Here is a 27,884-nt window from a genome sequence, read left to right as displayed (position 1 = left end):
CAAAAATGACAGAATGATCGTTTGTTTCCAAGGCAAACCATTCAATATCATGGTAATCCAAGTCTTGCTCTGACCAGTAATGCTGAAGAAGTTTAAGTTGAATGGTTCTTTGAAGACCTACAAGAGCTTCTAGAACTACACCCATAAAGGTTGTCCTCTTCATTATAGGGGACTGGAATGCAAAAGTAAGAAGTCAAGAAATACCTGGAGTAACAGGAAAATTTGGCCTTGGAGTATAGAATGAAGCAGGGCAAAGATTAGTAGAGTTTTGCCAAGAGAACACACTGGTTATAGCAAACACCCTCTTCCAACAACACAAGAGAAGACTCTACGCATGGACATCACCAGATGGTCTATACCAAAATCAGATTGATTATATTCTTTGCAGCCAAAGATGGAGAAGCTCTGTACAGGCAGCAAAAACAAGACCAGGAGTGGACTGTGGCTCAGATCCTGAACTCCTTATTGCCAAAGTCAGACTGAAATTGAAGAAAGTAGGGAAAACCACCAGACTATTCAGGTATGACCTAAGTCAAATCCCTTACGTTTATACAGTGGAAGTGACAAATAGATTCAAGGGATTAGATCTGATAGACAGAATGCCTGAACAACTATGGATGGAGGTTCATGACATTGTACATGAGGCAGCGATCAAGACCATCCCCCAAAATGAGAAATGCAAAAAGTCAAAATGGTTGTCTGAGGAAGCCTTAAAAATAGCTATTAAAAGAAGAGAAGTGAAAGGCAAAGGAGAGAAGGAAAGATATATCCATTTGAATACAGAGTTCTGAAGAATAGGAAGGAGAGATAAAAAAGCCTTCCTCAGTGATCAGTGCAAAGAAATAGAGGAAAACAATAGCATGGGAAAGACTAGAGATCTCTTCAAGAAAATTAGAAATACCAAGGGAACATTTCATGCAAAGATGGGCCCAACAGAAGACAGAAAGGGTATGGACCTAACAGAAGCAGAAGATATAAAGTAGAGGCAGCAAGAATACACAGATCAGATCAGATCAGATCAGTCACTCAGTCGTGTCCGACTCTTGGCGACCCCATGAATCGCAGCACGCCAGGCTTCCCTGTCCATCACCAACTCCCGGAGTTCACTGAGACTCACGTCCATCGAGTCAGTGATGCCATCCAGCCATCTCATCCTCTGTCGTCCCCTTCTCCTCCTGCCCCCAATCCCTGCAGCATCAGAGTCTTTTCCAATGAGTCAACTCTTCACATGAGGTGGCCAAAGTACTGGAGTTTCAGTTTTAGCATCATTCCTTCCAAAGAAATCCCAGGGCTGATCTCCTTCAGAATGGACTGGTTGGATTTCCTTGCAGTCCAAGGAAAGAGTCGTCTCCAACACCACAGTTCAAAAGCATCAATTCTTCAGCGCTCAGCCTTCTTCACAGTCCAACTCAGAAGAACTATACAAAAAAGATCATCATGACCCAGAGAACCACGATGGTGTGATCACTCACCTAGAGCCAGACATCCTAGAATGTGAAGTCAAATGGGCCATAGAAAGCATCACTATGAACAAAGCTAGTGGAGGTGATGGAATTCCAGTTGAGCTATTTCAAATCCTAAAAGATGATGCTGTGAAAGTGCTGTCCTTATTATGCCAGCAAACTTGGAAAACCCAGCAGTGGTCACAGGACTGGAAAAGGTCAGTTTTCATTCCAATCCCAAAGAAAGGCAATGCCAAAGAATGCTCAAACTACCACACAACTGCACTCATCTCACACACTGGCAAAGTGATGCTCAAAATCTCCAAGCCAGGTCATCAGTATGTAAAACGTGAACTTCAAGATGTTCCAGCTGGATTTTGCAAAGGCAGAGGAACCAGGTTTCAAATGGCCCATATCTGTTAGATCATCAAAAAAGTGAGAGAATTCCAGAAAAACATCTACTTCTGCTTTATTGACTATGCCAAAGCCTTTGACTGTAGAAAAACCACAAGCTGTAGAAAATTCTTTAAGAGATGGGAATACCAGACCACCTGACCTGCCTCCTAGAAATCTGTATGCAGGTCAGGAAGCAACAGTTAGAACTGGACATGGAACAACAGACTGGTTCCAAATAGGAAAAGGAGTACATCAAGGCTGTATATTGTCACCCTGCTTATTTAACTTATATGCAGAGTACATCATGAGAAACACTGGGCTGAATGAAGCACAAGCTGGAATCACAGTTGCTCAGAGAAATATCAATAACCTCAGATATGCATGTGACACCACACTTATGGCAGAAAGTGAAGAAGAAATAAAGGGCCTCCTGATGAAAGTGAAAGAGGAGAGTGAAAAAGTTGGCTTAAAACTCAACATTCAGAAAACTAAAATCATGGCATTTGGTCCCATCACTTCATGGCAAATAGATGGGGAAACCATGGAAACAGTGAGAGACTTTATTTTTTGAGGGCTCCAAAATCACTGCAGATGGTGACTGCAGCCATGAAATTAAAAGATGCTTTCTCCTTGGAAGAAAAGTTATGACCAACCTAGACAGCATGTTAAAAAGCAGAGACATTACTTTGCTAACAAGTTTTGTCTAGTCAAATCTGGTTTTTCCTGTAGTCATTTATGGATGTGAGAGTTGGACTAGAAAGAAAGCTGAGCACTGAAGAATTGATGCTTTTGAACTGTGGTGTTGGAGAAGACTCTTGAGAGTCCCTTGGACTGTGAGGAGATCAAACCAGTCCATACTAAAGGAAATCAGTCTTGGGTGTTCATTGGAAGGACTGATGCTGAAGCTGAAACTCCAATACTTTGGCCACCTGATGCAAAGAACTGACTCATTTGAAAAGACCCTGATGCTGGGAATGATTGGAGGCGGGAAGGGAGGGGACAACACAGGATGAGATGGTTGGATGGCATCACTGACTCAATGGACAAGAGTTTGATTAAGCCCCAGGAGTTGGTGATGGACAGGGAAGCCTGGCATACTGAAGTCCATGGGATTGCACAAAGAAACAGACATGACTGAGTGACTGAACTGAACTGAACTGAAGGAATGCAAATAAACCTGTAAAAGTATAAAGTTTTATATGAATGGAAAATATTATTAATAGATTCTGTGCTCAATGAATATGTCTAAAATCAGTTTTTTATGTGTTCTTAAGTAGCAAGCCTGGGAAAACAAGAATTGTCATAGAATATGGGATTAAATGGATGGCAGTTGACTGTCCCCTTGCTTCTTTTTTCAAATAAAACATTAAGGCACAGAGAAGTTAAGCGAGTTTTGTAAGCAAGTAAGCTGGCAGGAATAGAACTGGTTCCCTGGCTGATTCCTCTGACTCAAGTCCATTTCTTGGTACAATCACAGTGGCTAAATTTGTGTATGGCAGAGTATACCTCCTTCTTCTTTTTTTATTATCATAATAAGTCAAGTTCTTCATTGAAAAAAGAAAAAAAAAAACATTGTAGGAGAGAGGTTCAAGAGGGAGGGAATATATATGTATAGTTATGACTGATTTTCAATGTTGTATGACAGAAACCAATACCACATTGTAAAACAATCATCCTCTAATCAAACATTTTAAAAAAGCACCCTAACACCATAGTGAAGTGAAAGTCGCTCAATCATGCCCGACTCTTTGCGACCCCATGGACTATACAGCCCATGGAACTTTCCAGGCCAGAATACTGGAGTGGGTAGCCTTTGCCTTCTCCAGGTGATCTTCCCAACCCAGGGATCAAACCTATGTCTCTCGCACTGCAGGCAGATTCTTTACCAGTTGAGCCACAAGGGAAGCCCTCCTAACACCATACACAAAGTCAAACTCAAAATGGATTAAAGACCTAAATGTAAGACCAGAAACTATAAAACTCTTAGAGGAAAACTTAGGCAGAACACTCAATTCCATAAATCAAAGCAAGATCCTCTATGACCCACCTCCTAGAGTAATAGAAATAGAAACAAAAGTAAACAAGTGGGACCTGATTAAACCTAAAAGCTTTTGCACAGCAAAGGAAACTATAAGGTGAAAAGACAACCCTCAAAATGGGAGAAAATGATAGCAAATGAAACAACTGACAAAGGATTAATTTCCAAAATATACAAGCAGCTCATAAACTCAATACCAGAAAAACAAACAACCCAAACAAAAAGTTGGAAAAAGATCTAAACAGACATTTCTCAAAAGATGACATACAGATGGCTAACAAACAAACACATGAAAAGACGCTCAACATCGCTCGTTATTAAAGAAATGCAAATCAAAACTACGATGAGATATCACCTCACACTGGTCAGAATGGCCCTCATCAAAAAGTCTACAAATGATAAATGCTGGAAATGGTGTGGATAAAAGGGAACATTCTTACACTGTTGGTGGGAATGCAAATTGATAGAGCCACTATGGAAGATGGTATGGAGATTCCTTAAAAAACTAGAAATAAAACCACCATATGGTCTAGCAATCCCACTCCTAGGCATATACCCTGAGGAAACCAAAATTGAAAGAGACACATGTATCCCTTTGTTCATTGCAGCACTGTTTACAACAGCTAGAACATGGAAGCAACCTAGATGTCCATCGACAGATGAATGGATAAAGAAGTTGTAATATATATACACAATGGAATATTACTCAGCCACAAAAAGGAATGTATTTGAGTCAGTTCTGATGAGGTGGATGAACCTAGAGCCTATTATACAGAGTGAAGTGAGTCAGAAAGAGAAAATAAATACTGTATACTAACACATATATATGGAATCTAGAGAAATGGTACTGAAGAACTTATTTACAGCAAACAGTGGAGAAGCAGACATAGAGAATAGACTTACGGACATGGGGAGAGGGAGGAGAGGGTGAGATGTATGGAAAGAGTAATATCAAAACTTAAATTACCATATGTAAAATAGATAGCCAACGGGAATTTGCTGTATGGCTCAGGAAACTCAAACAGGGGTGCTAGATCAACCTAGGGGGCTGGGATGGGGAGGGAGATGGGAGGGAGTTTCAAAAGGGAGGGGATATATGTATACCTATGGCTGATTCATGTTGAGGTTTGACAGAAAACAACAAATTTCTGTAAAGCAATTATCCTTCAATAAAAAATAATTTAAAAAATTTTTTCAAAGCAAAATATATTGTTTTCAAAAAAACCCTATATTTTAAGAAAAGCAAGCTGATCATTGTCCTTGAATATCACTGCATTCTTTTCTTTATTTGAAATTTAGTTTTCTTATTTTTGCCTGTAAGCAATATTATTCAATTTTTCTAACATGTCATTCAGTCCTTTTTTTTTTTTAATTCTCAGTTAGTCCTTCTTTTTATTGTTGTTTTTCTACACTTTTGGTGGTAGGCTATTATTGTATACTCTACACATTGTTTATGTATTACACTTTTTTTTTTTAATTTAGGATAAATTCAGAATGGACTTAATGTGAATTCTACTTGGGTTATTTATCAGCTATATGTATTTTCATTTTCTTAGTTTATTTAGCTCTTTAGAATATAAAGATATACAGTGTATAGTCAGGGGATAATTATAAATAAGTTGCATAGAATTTTAATTTTGTAACTATTGTCCTAAAAATGGACTGGTAACATCTCAGGTTTATTTCTCATCACTGCTAAGAAGAGAAAATGTTGCAGTGAGTATGAACTGAATCTCAAGAGACTTGAGTTGATTTCAGAGCACTTACCTGATGGTAGAGATTGTGATAATTGAAATCAGTCTCAGAAATTCTTTCTTTAAAATCTAAATAAAAAAATCTTCTTTACTCTTTTAAAGGTTTTTGTTTTCCAGTGAAATCTTGGATTATTTTCCGGGGGGCGGGGAGGGGGGAATGGGCGTTCCTTTTTTTTTTTTTTTTAAATGCAGTTGACCCTTAAACAACATGGATTTGAACTGCTCAGGTCCATTTATATGAAGATTTTTTCCAGTAAATGCATATTGCAATACCACACTATTCAAGGTTAGTTAAATCTGCAGATGCAGAACCAAGGATATGGAAAGTGGTCTATAAAGTTATGTGAATTTTCCTCTCTGCTGAGAGCTGGCATCCCTAACCCCTACATTGTTCAAGGGCCAACTATAGTTCTACTTAAGGTGATCTTAAAGATAAATTCTTTCATTTTTCTCTCCATCAAAGATAGTAGTAAACATAGAACTGTGAATTCTGGGTACATTCCATTTCTCTCAAACAAGTAGGATCAAAAAATGTTTTCCCCGTGTTCTTTGTTGCCCCTGGAAGCTCACAGTCCCAGGTTCATGTATTGATTCCGTTGCCTCCCTCTGCTTTGGTTCCCCCTGAATTTTGATGTCTTAGTGACTTAGTGCATAGAAGCTCACTCCATATTTTGAATCAGGTCTGTACAATACTGCATGTTCAGAATAGCTTAAGACTTATGGATACAAAGGTACACAGGTACCAGTGTGCACCAGCAGGTACAAAGGGAAAGGAGGACTGCTGGAGAGTGAGTGCGAGAACGGGTTTGTGTATAATCTCAAACAAATACGTCTGCATGCCTAACACGTGTCCTATGTCAAAAGAAAGAACATTCTAAAATAAAAAAGTTAGCCAAATGTAACTGAACGCTTCCGGTTAGGAATCATGGCAGCGGCCGTTGGAGACTCACGTGTGAGTGCGGGGAAAAAGCTGAAAATTTCACTAAGGAAGAAGAGGATGAAAATGGTAGTAGCGTCTGTAGCATCAGAGCTGGAAGATAAGGACAAAGACGCTTCCGATAATGAAGGTTCTCTAGGAAGCTGTGGATTGGAAAAAGATCACTTTTCCTCTGGTGATGAAGCAGTAGAAGCTGACGACGAAGATGAAGCTGAGCCCCGCGAGGATGACAACGACAGTGCTGCAGAAGCTACTGCGGGGGCTAACGCGGGCTGGGCAGATGCCATGGCTAGGATCCTGAGCAAGAAGATTCCTGAAAGCAAACCCACCATCCTGGTCAGAAACAAAGAGCTGGAAAAGGAAAAGGAGAAGCTAAAGCAAGAGAGACTAGAGAAAAGAAAACAGACTGAAGCGAAATCAGAAGAGGGCCCAGGATGGACGATCTTGCGTGATGATTTCATGACGGGAGCGTCCATGAAAGACTGGGACAAAGAAAGCGATGGACCAGACGGCAGCAGACTGGGGTGTGGAAGTGACTCTGACACATAACGCTGTATAAGAAACACAGTTTACATTTTGTTTTTCCTGGAAAAATAGTTCATACTCTGAAGGTTGGGAAATTATAAAGGTTGCATTTGTAAGAAAGCCAAAAGACTTTCATTATTACCAACTTTGGTGTTTCCTTTTTTCATGTAAACTTTGTTAAAATTATATTTCAAACCTTATATGATTTTAAGCATTGTTCCTTAGAACATTTGTAAAAAGAAATATTTCTACTTGAGAGGTGCATTTTGCTAGGTTCACTATAGGTTTACATATTGCTCTTGGATATTGGTATTTCAGCTATCACCGGTGTTTGTGGAAATGCAACATCAATTTATAATTAAAATGAACTCCTTGATGTTAGTGTTTTTAAGCCTCTGACTTACAGACCTGAATATGTATATTTTTTGTGGGAAAGGGTGGGTGGTGGTTTTGGTGAGGTATTGAGAAAACCTATGTATTAATAACAAAATTTTTAAATCATAGCATTTCTGATTTGGGGTAATGATTTTATTTATAGATACTCTGGCAAATAATGATTTAAGAAGTATAAAATTTCTACTTATATGTTGCCTTTTATATGCTAAGTAATGTATATAAATAATGACTTAGATTTATTTTAAATGTTGTTTATTTTTATATGAGAGATTTACTGAGGTGGAAATTCTCATATTTAACTTACACAGTGAGGCATAATTTCTTAGGAAGCATATTTGACATGTTCTAGTTTCTCTTATTTTCCCTATTTTTGAGTTTTCCCCCCTATATTTGAGTTAGCTTAAATACTCTTTTATGGACGGACTGACCAGTGAAATGGTAGACAATAGATGCGTAGGTGTGTGCTTAGTCACTTCAGCCGTGTCTGACTCTTTGCGACCCTATGGACTGTAGCCCACCATGTTCCTCTGTGCATGGCATTCTCCAGGCAAGAATACTGGAGTGGGTTGCCATGCCCTCCTCCAGGGGATCTTTCCCACCCAGGGATCAAACCAGCATCTTCTGCGGCTCCTGACTTGCAGGCAGGTTCTTTACCACTGAGCTAGCAGGGAAGCCCAGACAACAGATAGTCTGCATCAGAAAGCTGCATCTGAGTTGACGCTTGATTCCTTATAGTTGCCTTAAAGATTACTAAATTGGGTGACTTTTAAAGTCTAGATGTTAAACAGAAAGAGATAAGAAAGCAGGACTATTTAAATACCATTCTAAAATTTCTGCGACACTGGGCCTAAGCTGCAAAGTTTGTAAGGGAATTATTTAATAAAAGTGATCTGTTCTTTTTTATAAAAGAGTTCATCTCTTTCGCCATCTTTCCATAATAAAAATAGTTGCCTCCTAAAAAAAAAAAAAAAAAAAGTTAGCCAACATATAATTCTTTTCCCATGTGGAAGTATGTGCGTACATGCTCAGTCATGTCCGACTCTTTGCAACCCCTTGAATTGCAGGCCACCAGGCTCCTCTGTCCACAGAATTTCCCAGACAAGAATACTGTAGTGGTTTTCCATTTCCTACTCCAGAAATATCCCCATTAAAGTGATTTATTTTGCTTAGACTTTAATGGATTTCAAAGACTTAGAAAGATAGCATATTAATAGAATAAAAAAAAACTATATTAAGCATTGCTGGATCTGGTTTCTGATTCCCCTTAAGCTATATGGCTTAGGCAAGGCAACTAATCTCTCTCAACTTCACATTTATAATGTACAAAATGAGGCAGTGTTTCTTGCTTAAAGCACTTTGGTATACTGTATGTATATGTGGGGTCCATGTAAGAGCTAATTCTATGACTTTCTAGGTCATAACAGAGAAACAATGAGTCACTTTAATAGAATGTGAATGAAATAATTTATTTCTCCAATTTGTTGCTGTTAACTCACCCCTGAGCAAAAAGAAAATTCTTATTTCAAACAAGAAGTAATACCATTTTACTGAATCTGAAGATATAGAAAAAATGACATTTGATATCAGTGCATGTTCTTTTCTGAAGGTAATTACTTTCACCTTTGGGGAAGTCCCTGGCCTTACCATCTGTCTTAGATTGGATTACCTGGGAAACAGACTATGAGGTGGAAATTTGTTTACAGGAGATTTCTTGGGGAGCCCTCTCAGGACAACACCTATGACAGTAAGGTAAGAAGACTGTGCGGAGGGAAAAGCTCAACACTAATGTAGCTCAGCTCATTCTACAGGGACCTCAGGAGCAGAGATGGCACATCCAGCTTGCCCCAATCAAGACAAAGAGTAATACTGGGACCAACCTCTACCAAGTGATTTGTTGCTCTCCTTAAAGGATGGTGCCCTATCTCCAACTTAGTGTTGGTCTCTTTGGCTACTAGTTTGGACATGTGGTACCATCAATAGTAAGATCAGACTTGGTGAGTGGAAATGCTTGGAGTCTGGGCTCATACACAGTCTCTGTACCTGTCACCATATGTGTGGACGTTGTGCCAGCACTGGGATGGCTGATGACAGAGGACAGGCAAGTGTCCAGGGACTGGCATAGTCCCTCCACTTCATTTTAAAGGTGCTTCTTCCTTGATAGTTGCTTTATGGTAAGTGCTAACACATGGTCCAGAGCTCTTCATGCTTCATGGAAACCCTTTCCCATGCTGCTTCTCCAGATATCCTTGAATAGTCTTTTAGTCATTCTCTTTGCAGGTTCTTGGGGACTCTGCTATGGTATACATTATTGCCTTTGAGTCCCAGTATATTGTTATCCCAGGACAGGTCTATTTTCACACAAATATATATACTCAGGTCTACCACTCAGATGTCTGCCCAATGAGAGTATTTTCCCTCTCCCCTGAATGGAGCTCAAGTGGAGCAACAGTCCATTTTCTGCTTGCACAAGTATCCTGAGATGTCCCCTCCACTTTTTACTGTTCTTTCAACAGATCATAAAGAGACTTCCCTTCTATACCTTGTATGCATATTAGATTTATCCCTAGGTATAAACTGAGGAAGAGCCTTTGATGTAACACAGTGGATGACATAAGATCTGAACTACCTACATGTTCGTGCAGCCCTTCTGTAATACTCTCAGGCCTTGTTTATGCCTAATCTTAGATTTCTCACATCCGTCTTATGATGAATTACTGCTGGGACCACCCTACTTTATGGTTTGATGTTCTCACAGAACCAGCTCATCACAGATATCTATGGATTCTCTTGGCCACTTGATATTTACCATCAGGTACTCTGTTTTTACCAAGGATTAGAAATTGTTTTTCAATTTATATATAATTCTTTGCTATAGATATCATGGCCTTGCTCTAAAACCCTAAGTGTCTGTGTTATTCTCCTGTTAGGAGTTCCAGGACTGCATAAGTGTTTTTCTCAAGACACATGCTCACAATACCGTAGGGTCTCAGGAGTCATATGTTCCAACTGGGAGAGTTGCCAGCACCATAGCCTCAATCTGCCTGAAGGGCTCTTTCCTACTCCAGGACCTTCTCAAAGCTGCCGGCTTTTCAGTCCACTCAGGAAATGGGTCAGAACATTCTTTTTTAATGTAAAATACTCTTCTGAAATCAAAGAAGCCTAGCTGGCATTATGCCCCATGGTGAGAGATGCAAGGTGCTATAATGTATCATTTCATTTGGAGGGGATGTCCTGACATGGTCAAGATGACAGAAGCCCTAAAAATTCACTCATATGGCACACCTCTGAATCTTTGTATTATGTAAAAGAAGCCTCTAATATACTTTTCTTATTGAGTCTATTTTAAATAGCCTCAGAATAGTGGACAAATGTGATCTGTGGAATGTCTCAATGATCCACATTCCTTTGGAGTATATATTGTGACAGAGAGTGAAAGATTTAACAGGCCCTCAGACAAGATCATAATACTCTTGCTTTTCCTCCATGAATGTGAGTTATTTCTGGTTTTCCTTCCTGATAGTGAGGAAATACATGTATGAGATCAGTGGCAACATACTTTGTACTTGAGACTATGTTAGCCTGTGATAACAAAGATTGCTGAGTCATGCCTAATAGCTGCACTCACTCAAGCATCATTTGGTTGTTTTGGTGGTTCACTGTCATCCTTTAGAATCCTTCTGGGTTTTGTTGTGGCCAAACTCCATATAGCGAATACATGATCATACGATGAGAATCACCACCTCTGCATACTCTAGTTCAGTTCAGTTCAGTCGCTCAGTCATGTCCGACTCTTTGCAACCCCATAAATCACAGATGGCAGGCCTCCCTGTCCATCACCAACTCCCAGAGTTCACTCAAACTCATGTCCATAGAGTTGGTGATGCCATTCAACCATCTCATCCTCTGTCGTCCCCTTCTCCTCCTGCCGCCGATCCCTCCCAGCATCAGGGTCTTTTCCAATGAGTCAGCTTTTTGCATGAGGTGGCCAAAGTATTGGAGTTTCAGCCTCAGCATCAGTCCTTCTAATGAACACCCAGGACTGATCTCCTTTAGAATGGCCTGATTGGATCTCCTTGCAGTCCAAGGGACTCTCAGGAGTCTTCTCCAACACCACAGTTCAAAAGCATCAATTCTTCGGTGCTCAGCTTTCTTCACAGTCCAACTCTCACATCCATACATGACCACAGGAAAAACCATAGCCTTGACTAGATGGACCTTTGTTGGCAAAGTAATATCTCTGCTTTTGAATATGCTATCTAGGTTGGCCATAACTTTCCTTCCAAGGAGTAAGTGTCTTTTAATTTCATGGCTGCAGTTACCATCTGCAGTGATTTTGGAGCCCCAAAAAATAAAGTCTGATACTGTTTCCACTGTTTCCCCATCTATTTCCCATGAAATGATGAGACCAGATGCCATGATCTTAGTTTTCTGAATATTGAGTTTTAAGTCAGCTTTTTCACTCTCCTCTTTCACTTTCATCAAGAGGCTTTTTAGTTCCTCTTCACTTTCTGCCATAAGGGTGATGTCATCTGCATATCTGAGGTTATTGATATTTCTCCTGGCAATCTTGATTCCAGCTTGTGCTTCTTCCAGCCCAGTGTTTCTCATGATGTACTCTGCATAGAAGTTAAATAAGCAGGGTGACAACATATAGCCTGGACATACTCCTTTCCCAATTTGGAACCAGTCTGTTGTTCCATGTCCAGTTCTAACTGTTGCTTTCTGACCTGCATATAGGTTTCTCAAGAGGCAGGTCAGGTGGTCTGGTATTCCCATCTCTTGAAGAATTTTCCACTCTAAGGGTGGTCCTAATTGTTTCTGTCTTCTCATGATGCAATATTGTTCATGCTTTTCAATTTTGACTAGAATAGGAGCAGTTTCAGAAATTTCCATTTCACCTTCCCCACTATAGTAGTTCATATTGTCAGATCAATGAATCTATGTAGAGATTCCATCAGCTACTAAGTCAGTGTGAGTTGAGTGGGTCAGGACTCTGATGCCTAGCACACTTGTGCCCTCCACTCTAACATGGGGCCATTGTGAAGCTTCAGATCAATGTGTAATAACATTAACCTAAGCCTTCATCTGAGAGTCTCAAATGCCAGCGTATGATTACTTAAGTAAATGTCTATAGGCCAGAGGTAAGAGCTAGGGGTTATGATCTATCCTGGTCTTCACTCAGAGGGCTCCTAATTTGAGAACTATCCCCAAGTATGATAACTAGACTTGAGATAGTGACATTTTATTTTAGCTGTCACCCTTGGCCTTTTGGTCATATATCTGGATGTTGTTGTTTTGCCTTTATTGTATGGTATCTTTATTGGCTGCTCATCTAATTTGGTCCTGGGAAGACTGTTCTACTAACTGTGTCATAGCTCTATGTGGGAAGCTTCACAAAGAACATTTGTTTCCCAAACCACCCTCCTCTAACCTGACTGCTACTCTGACAGTGCCATTCATTACAATAACTGCACAATCTACCTTGCTGCTGCCTGGATTTAGTGCTTCTACCTGGCCTCATTATTTGGGGATCCAACCATTTTTATTGCTATCAGAGAGCCCAGGTCTTTTAATATTATCTCCTACCATCATCCCCAGCCTATAAAGAATGGACATCACTGTGATTATTGATGCTGGTAGCTTTGTTACCAGTACATCCCTTATTGCCTTGGTAAAGAAACTATCTTCCATGGAATACAGAATCTGCTGGGTTTTCTGACCTCAGATAGTGTATCCATTCTAGAAAGCTTACTTCCCTGAGCTTCTCTGCCATTTACCATGAAACACTGAGCATTTCTACTCAATTATCATGGACCATCACTTTATCTGAGTTTTCTGGTGGCTCAGAAAATAAAGAATCTGCCTGCAGTGTGGGAGGCCTGGGTTCGATTCCTTGGTTGGGAAGATCCCCTGGTGAAGGGAATGGCAACCCATTCCAGTATTCTTGCCTAGAGAATTCCATGGACAGAGGTGCCTGGCAGGCCATAGTTCATGGCGTTGCAAAGAGCCAAACACTACTGAGTGACTAACATACACACAAAACTTTATCCAATCTTCCTGAGTTATCTTAGGAGCGTTGTTTCCCAATGTCCTTGCTGGGGTGTTAAATTCTGTATCATGGGAGAACGCTGCCAAATTGTTAGACTCTTCTTTATCCAACTTCATATTTCATTCATATTGATCAATACCTTCAAGATCCAGTTCCAAAAAATACTGTCTCACAGGATCCATGCTCATATGCACAACCCCAAATCCTTCCAGTCCATGTTAGCTAAATCCTACAGTTCCTTGAGTATTATACCATGATATCAGCCCTCTTTCCTTTAGTAGGTTCAACGCCTCCCTAGCCAGGTTTTGTTGCAATTTGATTCTAGTTACTGGCCTAGTATCTAGAAGTAGTGGTAGCTCTCAGAGGGCTTGCCGTCTTGTAACACAAAAGTCTCTGCATTATGTGTAAATAAGGGATGAACACTAAATTTTAGCAGGTAAGCCTGGGATTCTGCTGGAGGCTCAGCATGCTTAGGGGATCCTGTGAATTCACTACTTTTAAGAACATGGCCCAGGTGTTCCCTCCCTTAGTCTCTAAGTCCCACTCTTAACCTTGGTAGCAGCCTTGGCAGGGTTGGGAATTAAACCTTATCTGGAGCTCTGCTTCTGTTATAATTAAGTCTTGGGTCAATCCTCAGCTTTTTCTGCCCTTCGCCTGTTGAGAAGAGAGTCCACAGGTTGCCAGGAAGGCCTTCTGACTCTCACACTTTTCCTTATGTTGATGATTAATCACCTTTACCCTTTTGTTGTCTTTCTTAAAGGCACGATGGTTGCTGGTCCCCAGCAACAGACATCAGATTCCTTAGTCCTCTCTTTATTTCCCTAGACCTCTCAAAAAGCTGAGGTATTACATCTGCAATAATGAAAGTTTGGGCAATAGTACTGTAGTCAAATATGGGGGGCTTTCGGTGCTTGACTTGCCATTCGAGATGAGGGACTCATCACCAGCAAGCTAGTAGGTGATCTGGCTCCCAGGTTCTGTTTTAAAATCTTCCCTAGGCTCCCTTCTGGTATCGACAGTCTTAAGTTAGGTTCCCTGAGACAGAGACTCAGAATTCTGTATAGAAATTTTGATAGGCTCCTGGAAACAACACCTGAGAAGGGACACAGGCCAGGGCAGAGGGTGCAGCTGAGTAAAACCCAGCAACACACCAGAGCCCTCAGGCAATCCTCGGTGGAGTTCTGGAGCTAAGATGACCCCTTGTCCCCCAACAAAAGCAAGGGGACCGGACCCTTATGTCACCATATCAACCAATTTTCGGATGCGTGCTGCCCCGGGGAAGAGGCATAAGCTCAAGTGAAGCATTTCAGCAAACTTTCACTGGGGAGGGATTTGGCTGTGAGCCATCAACAGCCTGAGACACCAGGGACATGTCCACATACCTGGGATGGTGACGGCCTTGGCCCTACAGAGTTATCTGGGATGGGCACTTTGATGGCCCTAACTATTTCCTATGTGTTTAGGTGTTTTTATGTGTAGTTGCATGTATTTGTATATATTTCTTCATAGCTCTTTAGTAGCAACTGTCTGGACACACTGCTAAATAAAACCACTCATTCTGCCCAAGCCTGATGCGTACATGGATACATTTTTTAAACCTATTCCAGCTTTTCAGTCATTTCCCTAGTGTTATGACATTACCCAAATAGCAGGCTGCAGACACTAAACAGCATGGCTCAGAGGGGATGGATGTGGTTGTGCACCATAGGAATTTTGCTGGCTCGCAGCTCCCTGATGCTTCTGAAGTGCTTTCGTGCATTGCTCTGCTGCAGAATATAGACTCTAAAACACCTCTGTCCTGGAATAGATCCACCCAGGAAAAAACTCTTGTATCTGTTTTTTTTTTTCCTTAACAATCAAAAAGCTGTTGTATCCATGAAGAGAGTTTTGTCATAATGGTTGTGTGTATTGGGATGCATTTTGGGTAGGGAGAGGTACACCAGAGTAACATTTAAGGAGATAGGGTAGTACTTTCAAGATTAAGGGACATTCAATAGAATGGACATTTTTTCTAAAGTTCAATTGGTAAAGCTATAAAAGTAAGAAATATTTATAGGAATCCTACTTCCTAGCATGGCATTATGGGGAAATGGTATTGAATTAACCAGTGATTTTCAGCTTCTTCAATTTTCTTTCTTATAGAGACCAGATAACATAAACAAACAACCCCTCTTCCCATACTCAATTTCAAAGATTTAGTCTGAAATGAATAGCAAGTTATCTCTTTTCTTATGTTTCTCTGTTTTGTAGTGTAACTGATAGAAAATATGGGTCACGCTTTTTTAATTGGAGTCCCCTTGCTCTCATCTCCCTTACCACCCAACAATTAATTGAATAAACCAAGTCCAAGGCTTCAGTATTTGCTCATTTGCTATAAATTAGTATCTGAATCGTCAGAGCTAAAATAGACCAACATAAAAGTCATACTCATGACGGGTTCATCACTGATGTTTGTTTGTCACTGGTTCACGTTCCCCCTTGACTTCCTCCTTCACTAGAGTCCACATAAACAGTGTATCATGACTCTTGAATACATATGAAGACCATCTCCTGTTTTAATGAAATAAGTGATACACTTAATATGACCCACATTTTCAAATATAATTATTGTTCTGTAAAATGAAATAATAATGTTTTTAAACTTTTTATCAGTCATTCTGAAGTCAAGATCAGTGTTGAAAATTGCCAGATGCCAGGTATTATTTATCATATAACATTAAATGACTGAGGAACTGAATGATATATTCTAAACATTTAGGATTTGCAGACCTTTTTCTCTCCTCTTTACACAGTACTGCTTGGCTGAAGTACACTGTTCTCCTAAAAGCGCATCCTGATTCTACTTTTTCATCCCTCATCTCTCTTCTGTTCCCTCAGTACACTGACACATCTGTGACCAAAGTCCTTGAACAGTGACTACTGGTCCTGTTCTCCAAGACCAGGTGTCCTGGATGCTAGAAGCTTGAGCTAATCCAGTCTTCCAATTCAGCAGCTATAAAAGTCAAGACTTACTATAAAGCTGCAGTTATTTGGACATAGTGTCACTGCTTCAGTGATAGGTGACTGAATTAGCAATTTAAAGACAGACTTAACTGTATATAGAAATTTAGCATATATAGAAATGAGGTAGTATTTAGTAGATGAGGGGGTAATTAGAGAAGTAATGATGTATTTCAATAAATGGTGTGGAAACAATTGGCTGCTTAGAAAATATAAAATTAAATCTTTTTTTGTGTGTCATACAATAAAATGAACTACAGATGATTAAAAGATAAAATATGAAAGGCAATGTTTAAAAGCTCTTAGAAAAAAATATGTATGCTTATAATGATATAGGAAACAATGTCTGAAACAAGACACATAAGTATCAAACTGTAAAGATGATTTTTATTATATTTTGTTACCATTGAATTAGAAACACCATTCACAAAGTTAAAATACAAGCCACAGCCTTTGAGAGATTTCACAATTGTATATAACGTGAAAAGATCAGGTGCCTGGATATGTAAATGGATTTACAAATCAGTAAAAAAGAGGTAAAGTAATTCAACTAAAAATGAAAAAATGGCACAACTAGACGATTTTAGGAACAGTTAACTGGAATGTTTAATAAGCATGAAGAGAGGCTCAAGCTTCATTATCATCAAAGAAATGCAAGATAAAAATTGAAATAGCCACACTTCTCACCCATCAGATTAGGAAAATCATACAAAAGTCTAACTGTACCAAGTCTTGGGAAGAATGTAAAGAAGCAACATACTGTTCATATTATACTTATGGGGGGAGGGTTTTTGGTTGCAATCACATTTGATAGTGATTTGACAGGATCTTAAACTAGTGATGTTATATATATCCTACACCTCATAAAACATAAAAAAATCCTTCTAGATATAAGTATGTAGGTAGAGAACCACTCTCAAGTATGCGATGTGGAGGTGAAGTTCAGCAGAACATTGTGAGTGACCTGAATGTCCATCTTGGAGTGGATAAATCCAGCTGCAGCTCATACATATGATGACCTGTGCAACTCTTTGATAAGTGAACTCAGGCAATGTGTCAATGTAGGAAAAAAGTAAAAATCAGAAAAAAAAAAAAATTGAACAGGGTTGTTGTATTAGTCTGCTAGGAATTCATCATAACAAACTACTATAGACTGGATGACTTAAACAGTTATTTATTTTCTTATAGTTGTGTGGTCTAGAAGTCCAAGATCAAGGTGTAGGCAGGTTTCGTTTCTCCTGAGACCCCTTCCTTAGCTTGCCGGTGGCTGCCTTCTTGCTGTGCTTTTACATGGCTTTTTCTCTGTGCCCCTCACTGGTATCTCTTCTTTTTTCACACCACCAGTTAGATTGGTTAGGGCATTCCATCACAGCCTCCTCACCCTCAATTCCTTAAAATCCTTATCTCCAAACATAGTCCAATCTAAGGGGCTGGGGGCTAGGGCTTCACCATATAAATCTGGAGAGAGCACAATCCATCCCCAAACTTGGGTACCATCACTTATAATTTAAAAACACAAAAAGCTCAGCTGCAAATTGCTTACTAGTAAAAGCACTTTACCAATAGAAAACTTTAGGAGAGTGGTTCTCCATCAGGATGAAGGTAAAGAAATATCATCTGTATCTGTACCACTTTATTGTTTAAAAAAAGAGATCAGGAGCTAATACAGCAAAATATTAAGATAAGTAAAACCAAAAGAAGGTTACAGATGTGTTTCTAATATTATTCTCTACATGTTTATACCTTTAAAATTTTTCATTAAGAAACTGAAAATGACCAGTGAGTGCTCCACATTGAACAGCAGAGCTATGATTGAGGGGAGAGAAAAAAGCACACATTTAGACTCTACCATGACTTTCCTGGCTTGGTTCTGCAGTTAGATGTCAGTAAAGCAAATTTGCTGTGAAGGTCAGTAGGAGACATCTCAAAGATGAGTGGTAGCATTGCTTCACTCTTCTCAGATCTTGAATCCCCATTTTTCATCTTTTACTGCGAAAAAAAAAATGCTATCCATTAAAAAAGCTTTAAAATGCAAAAACATAGGAGAACTTTAACATGATGGAGTGTTGGTCAAGATTTAAAAGTTGCTGCCAATGCTTTTTGCGTTTTGATTAGGTAAGGGAGAGCTTTGCAAAGCAGGCAGATGCGCTGTGTCTGGAAGAAAACAAAGTTGTGAGTTTTGAGCCTGGAAAGAGGAACAAGAAGATTTGCACCCTCTCTCTCTCTTTTTTTTTTTACTTGATAAGTCTAGCTAAAGGTTTATCATTCTTGTTTATCTTTTCAAAGAGAGGCTTGAGATGTCATAGAAAACTGTCAACTTCACAACTATTGTTGGTGCTTTGTTTTTATGCGCCTGCACTTTTGAAAATATAAACTGTGTACAAATGCTCTCGGTGTCCAGCAAGATTACATAAACAGGCGTGTTCTTCAGACCCTCACTCAGGGCTGACCTGAACCCTTGACAGTCTGTGCCCTCTGGCAGAACACCACCGAGAGCACGCATCAAGGTCATCTTGTACCCACAAGGTCCTCCAGGGAAATCCACGGGCAAGCACAGTTAATTATGCTAACAGGCAAGGAATTTATATTGGCCCACTGTGGCCTCATAAGATGAATATCTTTCTTCCTTAGTCACAGGGGGACGTTAATGGTATTTTTATTAACTTGTGACCTGTTGACTGCTATTAGAATATAGATTGTATGCATAAACCAGATCGGGTATTACAGATATGATTATGGAGCAATTACTGTAGCAGCCACAGGACTTCTAATCATTGTTGTCAAAGAGAATTTGTAAGACTTGAAACTGCTTTTTGGAGTTCTACAAGAAGAAACACTCAGGATCAAAGTTGATATTATCGCTTTGTGTCTTCTTGAAATTGCAATTTCTGATTTTTATGATTAGACTGGCAAACAAAGGCAGATTTTAAAAGAGAAGAAAACCACAAAGGATAGATGATAATAAGAGTAATCTTAGATTTCTGCAGCTCAGGGTTGAAAACTGTCCTTATTGAAATTGTTTTTGATTAGAAATATATGCAGTTTGCTAGCAGTTCTATTTACTCAGGTATCCCTAATAATTGGTGACAAGATTATATTCTGATATTATTTTGTAATATGAAAATTCACTTCTGCAATTGTGTACCATGTGGTATGAAATATAGCATTAAGTACTTTAGTCATGTTCTTTACAGTCGCCTATTAATGGTAATGCCATCAAGGTTGCCAAAGTGTCTTCAGAGTCGATATCTAAGGATGTTGATTTATATTCTGCAAAGTGCATTATTTATTCTGCAAAGTGCATTATTTATCCTGCAAAGTGCATTATTGATAATCACAAGCCTCCTCCCCCTTAGGGGAAGGAGAGTTTATGCAACCCCTTTTAAACTGCTGCCTCTGCATGCAGGAAGGGATCAGAAGGGGCAAATGGTACCATTAACACAGTAAATTACAGTATTAACTGACTTGACTAGAGGCAGAAAATACTGTATCTGAAATCTCGCCATCCTAATTTAGAAGTCACAAGTAGTTGAGATAAAAAAAGAAAAAAATAATAATAATTTGCCCTTCCAGGTTCTTAGCTCAACTAAATGTTTGAACTCTCTGAGCTAGAGTCAGTTCTCTGTGAACTTTAGACCAGCTACTTTCAAATGGGACTATTCAAGAGCGGAGAGAAAGGAGGTATTGAAAGCAGAATGGGACTGCTTTTGAGTCCCTGGGGTTCTGGGCAAGGAGAACTCACAATGCAGACAATTGATCTTCTGTCCCAGGACTGACACTTTCACTCATCTCTCCATGATTGCCATTGTAACCTTGCCTCTTAGGTACACTGCCAGAAATCAGATAGTCTTGGAGACAAAGCCACTTATTTGGGGGTAGTTTGCATTAGAAATGAAGCTGTATTTTCTGCTGTTAGTGTCCTGCTGAGGTAGCTGCAGTTTTCCAAGTTTTTAAAAGAACATGTCTTATTTTAAGGTAAATTTATTTTCACTGCATCATAAGTAATAACATAAGTAAAAAACTGTATGATAATGTGTAATAATACACATGTATTTTTCAGGACCATGTATTGGAAAAATCATGGACTTTGGATCAGACAGCTTGGTTACAGTTTTGATTTTGCTGTATATATAACAATGTGAAATTGAGGATGTTATATAACTTATCTGCACCTCAGTAAAACTTATCCTTTTACTAGAAAATTATGCTAAGAATTAAATGAACAAAACATAGACACACCAGATAGCTTCTGGGATACAGAATACCCTCAATTCCGCAAATACACTTCCCTTTCCTCTCATATACCTTTCTCTTGCTAAACTTGAAAGCTTGATGTGCATTGGATGTCATGTTTTAAATGAATGGCTGGAGGTTAGAAGGAGGTCAAATGGATTTTCAGGCTAATTTTTAAGATGAAGTAGAAAAACACATCTGCAGAATGAAAAGGAAACCAGAGTAATTAAACTTTAATTGTTGCCTACTATCTTCTTCTCATTGATTCTTTTTCTCTTTCTGTATCTTCACCAAAACATCCAGGGACAAGTTATTCACTTCTTTTGAACTTCGGTCATAATAGGGATGTAAAGAGTATAGGTGTCTGCTATTTTCAAAACTCCTAATATTTGAATGAATATCTTCTTAACTGATTTGGTTTTACCTCTTTTATTTACTTTTTTTTTTTTCCTGGTACCTGCTATCAAGCAAATTAAATAATCAGACAGAAGTTTTCAGAGAAAAAAGTAGAGCCCCAGAATGCACAGATCCCATGAAGCCCTAGATGAGGGAAGTAAATTTTACGCCAATAGTGGCATAAATAGGAATACTCATCTCATAATTATTTTAGTCCCCATTAACATAATTAAGTAGGATATAATATCATGTACAGACACAATTTACTCTCTCATGCTTATTTTTATTTACCCAGCTTGTCTACAGCCCTGCAGGAAGCCTTTTAAAACAAAACAATCAATTAATTCCCTTAGTACTAGGAAGGTGAAAATGAGGAAGGCTAGCACATTGTGGGACCTTGAGAAGAGATACAAATGGGATTAAAGAATTACTGAGAATTTGACTGGGCAAATGACCCTGTTAGGTTCAGCTTTTATAGGTCAAGTCTTCCTTCATGGCTTGTGTGTTATGTATGTTTATGTATGTTATGGATTGGTGATTATCAAATATACCAACATTTTAAATATATCGGCCTGTTCTGTGAATTGGGGTCTGTCTATGCCGTTGTGCAGGGCTTCTCTGGTGGCTCAGTGGTAAAAGAACTCCGCAGGCCATGAGGAGGCAGGGCTTCAGTCTCTGGGTCTGGAAGATCCCCTGTAGAAGGAAATGGCAACCCACTCCAGTATTCTTACCTGGGAAATCCCATGGACTGAGGAGCTTGGCAGGCTACAATCCATTGGGTTCCAAGAGTTGGACACGACTTAGTGACTGAACTACCACCTCCGTGTGCCATCACTGCCTCGCTGCAGATCCTGCACCGGAATGAACTTTGTGTTGAATTGAAAATACCATGATCTGGCCAGCAATACATAGAGAGGAATCCTTCTGATTCAGCAGAAATTGCCTTCCCATTCCAGAAAAAAATTGATTAGTGCCAAAGCATTTCAATCATATCCTATTGTCAAACCTATTATGTTATGGTTTTTTGCATTTAAATTGTGAAAGTGGATTCAATATAGGGAAAATGAGTTAGCAACTAAACCAGAAGAAGGGCATCCACAATGAAGGTATGACATTGCTCCCAAGAGTGAAAACTCTCTGCCAGTCTGTCCCCTTAGCACTCAAGGACCTGCCTTTGAGGAAGTTATCCCCTGTTATGAGGAGATACTTAATTCCTTTTTGTGACTGTTAGTCTCTAGTTTCTGCCAAAAAGTCTAATACTGGTACACATAGAGGGCAATCTATTTAGGCTTATTCCTCAACCCCTATCTACAAAAAATCAACTCAGGGATGACAGTTCATTAGCATCAATTACAAAGAGCCTGCAAATGACAAATCAGAGCTAGGGCATAAGGAAAAAAAAAATAGATTCTATATTTCAATTAAAATTCGTAATGTTTTATATTTCCATTGGGATTCAAACTGTTCTTTGACTGTTCAGTTTAGTTCAGTTCAGTCGCTCAGTCATGTCCAACTTTTTGTCACCCCATGAATCACAGCCCGCCAGGCCTCCCTGTCCATCACCAACTCCCGGAGTCCACTCAGACTCACGTCCATCGAGTCGGTGATGCCATCCAGACATCTCCTCCTCTGTCGTCCCCTTCTCCTCCTGCCCCCAATCCCTCCCAGCATCAGAGTCAACTCTTTGCATGAGGTGGCCAAAGTACTGGAGTTTCAGCTGTAGTGTCAGTCCTTCCAATGAACATCCAGGACTGATCTCCTTCAGAATGGACTGGTTGGATCTCCTTGCAGTTTGACTGTTAAGTTTTATTAAATTTTTAAATTTTATTCCCTTTACCTTTATCTATGTAGTAGAAGTACCTATTGATCACTATCATGTGAATGCAGTTTTAACAGGCATATATAATAAGGCCAGGCCAGATTTTGGGACCTACAGCTTTGGATCATCAGCCATCAAGCAAGACTTATGTAATAGATTGTAATAATAAGTGTACATGCATTAATGACCCTTTCGTTTATCTGTAATGGAAATGTCCATGCCAGAACATGACAGCACATACTTTTACAAAGCAAATATTTTGAATGCTTACAGTCAGATCATCAGTTTCTTTGTCCTTTTTTTGAGACCCCAACATTAGAGACAGATATACATAAATGAATACTTGCTAAAATGGCTAGGAGAACTAATTCAATGCAGAGCGTTCATGCTGTGTCACAAATTACCCCCCAAGTAAATGGGTGTGTGTGGGAACGGAAGGTAATTCTGCATTTCAGATTTATCCTATCCATTTTTCCTGTGTGATTTCTGGTTTTCTGAAGATTGAAGTGCCAGATGTTTGACCACCTTGTGATATCTTGAATAAGATAGGGAACCTTGAAATGACTAAGCATCTTGCTGGCATCACTTCTAGTTTATATTTGCAATGTCTTTACCTTTCTGCAACATTTCCCATTTCCCACATATATCTTTTTAACATAATAGATTTTTATTGAAGTAGAACATTCAGCAAAGTAAACAAATCATGAGTGGACATTTTGATGAATTTTCACCAAATTAGTACACTCATGTAATCACCCCTGAGACCAAGAAAAAGTATTGGGTTAACCAAAAAGTTCATTTGGGTTTTTCTAATAGGAAAAAAAAAAAAAAAAAACAACTAAGTGAACTTTTTGCCAACCCAATACTTTACTAGCACTTAAGAAATCCTGTGTGCCCCCTCCCAGTCATCACCACTTATTCTCTCCATGGACTGCCACAGCTTTGATTTCTGATTCAATAGACTAGTTTGACTTATTTTTGCACTTTATATGAAACAGTATTCACTGTGTTCTTTTGTCTGGCTTCATTTGGTCACTGTTGTGTGCAGCGGCTGTTCATTCATTTTCTTTGCTATGTAGTATTCCATTGTGGAATCTAACACAACCCATTCATCCATTTATCCATTTCCCTATTTATGAACAATTGTGTTGCATGAGAACAGCCAAACATTGGGACTGTTATAAATGCTATGAACATTATTATACACACATTTTTATCTTATGTACACATATATTTGGTACATACCTAAGAGTGATGGGAGAAATATCAATAACCTCAGATATGCAGATGACACCACCCTTATGGCAGAAAGTGAAGAGAAACTAAAAAGCCTCTTGGTGAAAGTGAAAGAGGAGGGTAAAAAAGTTGGCTTAAAGCTCAACACTCAGAAAACTAAGATCATGGTATCCAGTCCCATCACTTCTTGGCAAATAGATGGGGAAACAGTGAAAACAGTGTCAGACATTATTTTGGGGGGCTCCAAAATCACTGCAGATGGTGATTGCAGCCATGAAATTAAAAGATGCTTACTCCTTGGAAGGAAAGTTATGACCAACCTAGATAGCATAGTAAAAAGCAGAGATATTACTTTGCCAACAAAGGTCCATCTAGTCAAGGTTATCGTCTTTCCAGTGGTCATGTATGGATATGAGAGTTGGGCTATAAAGAAAGCTGAGCACTAAAGAATTGATGCTTTTGAACTGTGGTGTTGGAGAAGACTCTTGAGAGTTCCCTGGACTGCAAGGAGATCCAACCAGTTCATCCTAAAGGAGATCAGTCCTGGGTGTTCATTGGAAGGGCTGATGTTGAAGCTGAAACTCCAGTGCTGTGGCCACCTCATGTGAAGAGTTGACTCATTGGAAAAGACCCTGATGCTGGGAGGGATTGGGGGCAGGAGGAGAAGGGGATGACAGAGGATGAGTTGGCTGGATGGCATCACCGATTCAATGCACATGAGTTTGAGTGAACTCCGGGAGTTGGTGATGGACAGGGAGGCCTGGCAGGCTGTGATTCATGGGGTTGCAAAGAGTCTGAAACGACTGAGCGACTGAACTGAAGAGTGACATTGTTGGTTATAGATGTAAGTACATTCAGATTTGTTAATGTTAAACAGTTTTTCAAAATGGTTTTATCAATTTATATGATATTACTGCATCTATCCTTGATATTGCAATTGGCAGTATTTCATTATGGCTAACTAATATTCCATTGGGTCTTTCTAGGTTGTGCTAGTGGTAAAGAATCTGCCTACCAATGCAGGAGATGCAAGAGACGTGGGTTGGACCCCTGAGTTAGGAAGATCCCCTGGAGTAGGAATTGGCAACCCATTCCAGTATTCTTGACTGGAAGATTCCATGGACAGAGGAGCCATGGGACCACAATGAGTTGGACACAATTGAGCGCAATATTGCATTGTGTATGTATACATTCATATATATGTATATATATGTGAATGTAGACTTATATATACATACATACATATATACACGAACTTAGATGTTTTACAATTAGCAGTAACACAGTACTCTGTAGATATACCACTACCTTCTCTCATCATGGTCCTTTCATTCACTCTTTTAATATTTATTAATAATAATCTCCAAAATTTTCTCCTCACTATCTCTTCTTCCCCTAATTCCAATAATTCTCTGTATTTTCACCCAATTTTTCTAAAGTATGTTCCTTAACACACACTCATCTTTTCCTCAAAATCCTTAAGTTCTCCAGTTCCCTTCAAATAAATCTTCCTTAGTATCTCAGTTGGTAAAGAATCTGCCTGCAATACAGGAGACCCAGCTTTGATTCCTGGGTTGGGAAAATCCCCTGGAGAAGGAAATGGTTACCCAGTCCAGTATTCTTGCCTGAAGAATCCCATGGACAGAAGAGTCTGGCAGTCCATGAAGGGTCGGATACGATTTAGCAACTAAACCACCACCCTTCAAATAACAACTCCAGCATATTACCAACTCCTTCCCACAGAACTTAGCTACCCTATCTTCCAGTCAGAAGCAACCACTCTGTCCAAGTGTGCCCAAAGCTTCCCCACAGCCAGTGATTTGGACATTTGTACCCTTTCATGGGGTTTCTTCCTTCCCCCCAACCCACTCTCTCCACTTTACCTCAAATGCCATTTCTCTCAGCAACCAGATATGCTTTTTATCCTCCATTCAATCTTCCTGGCAGTTTGTTCTGACAACACTTAAATCACTTCCTTTAAGTTAAGTCCCTTTAGTTATTAAGTTGTTCTGGTACCATCCTATTAGATGATAGGTAGGTTCATTCCTGGAAGGAAGAGGTGAAGTGTCACACAAAGCTTTCCTTTTAGAAGGTGCCCAGTAAATACGTATATAATTGAAGTGAACACATACAATGTGTATACGTTTTACTGAAACTCCCTGGATTGTTTGAACATGAATGTATCCAGTGAAGAGTGCCAGCTGTCTCTGGGTATGAGAGATGCAGCAAATTTAGCCAGAGAATCTGTTCAAAATCTGTTTGAATGATACAGTCCACCATGTCCCAGATTGCTGATTCTTACTACCCCAAAGGGGTCTATATTTTCCATGGAAATTGATTTCTACAAGGAAAAAGAAGGATTTGGATCAATTTACCCATTTGTTCTCATCCAAAATGATACTGATTTGTATTGGATTATCTTCAAAATTCCCTTGGCACAAATAGTCTTCATTAGACAATGTCAAGTGAGTGATGTTTAACATACTGAGGATCCCTGCAAGCTTAGCAAATAAGGGCAGCATGATTTGCCAGACTATTTGAGGCATTGTTGGAGACAGTGTGGTGGAGTGGAAAGAATATAAGTTTAAGAATCTGATAGACATGATTGAAATATTAATTATGATTCATGTAAGCAGTGTGCACTGAGGTAAGTGGCTTAATCTCCCTAAATCTTGGGTTTGTCATCCATAAAATGGGGGTAATAATATATAACTGTTAAGACTTTTGTGGAAATAAAATAATGATAATGTACCCAAAGCAGTTAATACAGTGGCTGGACCTTAGCTTTTCTTACTTTTGCAGGGAGTCTTCCATGACCCCTCCCCCGAACTGTGTTAGGTCCCCTGATATTCTGCTTTCCTAGCACACTGTATTTTTACTTCAAAATTTTTATCAAAGTATATTTATACAGTTATTATTGTAAGTACTATAAGCACTGTGAGAGTGGTCCCATGTGATAAACAGTCTCCTGTTATATAGCCAGTATTTACCATAATGCCTGACATAGAATTCATAGTCAAAAAATTATTTAAAAAAGAATGCATTAACAAATGAATGATAGTTTCCTTTCTTCCACCTATATACATGATGAGAATATAAGATAGAATGCTGAAGTCTTTTTTATTTTACACAAAATAGAATTTACATATTAATATGAGTTCTACCCTTTCAGTTCAGTTCAGTTCAGTCACTCAGTAATGTTCGACTCTGTGACCCCACGGACCGCAGCACGCCAGGCCTCCCTGTCCATACCAACTCCCAGAGCCTACCCAGACTCATGTCCATTGAGTCAGTGATGCCATCCAACCATCTCATCCTCTGTCATCCCCTTCCCTGCCCTCAATCTTTCCCAGCATCAGGGTCTTTTCCAATGAGTCAGCTCTTCACATGAGGTGGCCAAAGTGCTGGAGTTTCAGCTGCAGCACCAGCCCTTCCAATGAACACCCAGGACTGATCTCCTTTAGGATGGACTGGTTGGATCTCCTTGCAGTCCAAAGGACTCTCAAGAGTCTTCTCCAACACCACAGTTCAAAAGCATCAATTCCTCAGCGGTCAGCTTTCTATATAGTCCAACTCTCACATCCATACATGACTACTGGAAAGACCAAAGCCTTGACTAGACAGATCTTTGTTGACAAAGTAATGTTTCTGCTTTTTACTATG

General features: G+C 39.4%; 1 pseudogene; it reads left to right on the top strand.

Annotated features, from left to right (window-relative positions):
• Positions 1-6,520: 6,520 nt before the first annotated feature.
• Positions 6,521-7,727, top strand: LOC113882692 (annotated as a pseudogene).
• The last annotated feature ends 20,157 nt before the right edge of the window (positions 7,728-27,884 follow it).

The sequence above is a fragment of the Bos indicus x Bos taurus genome, chromosome 1 (genome assembly GCF_003369695.1).
Source record: "Bos indicus x Bos taurus breed Angus x Brahman F1 hybrid chromosome 1, Bos_hybrid_MaternalHap_v2.0, whole genome shotgun sequence".
Taxonomy (NCBI): Eukaryota; Metazoa; Chordata; class Mammalia; order Artiodactyla; family Bovidae; genus Bos; species Bos indicus x Bos taurus.
Note: the sequence above shows the minus strand (reverse complement) of the source record. Positions and strands in the feature narration are given on the sequence as shown.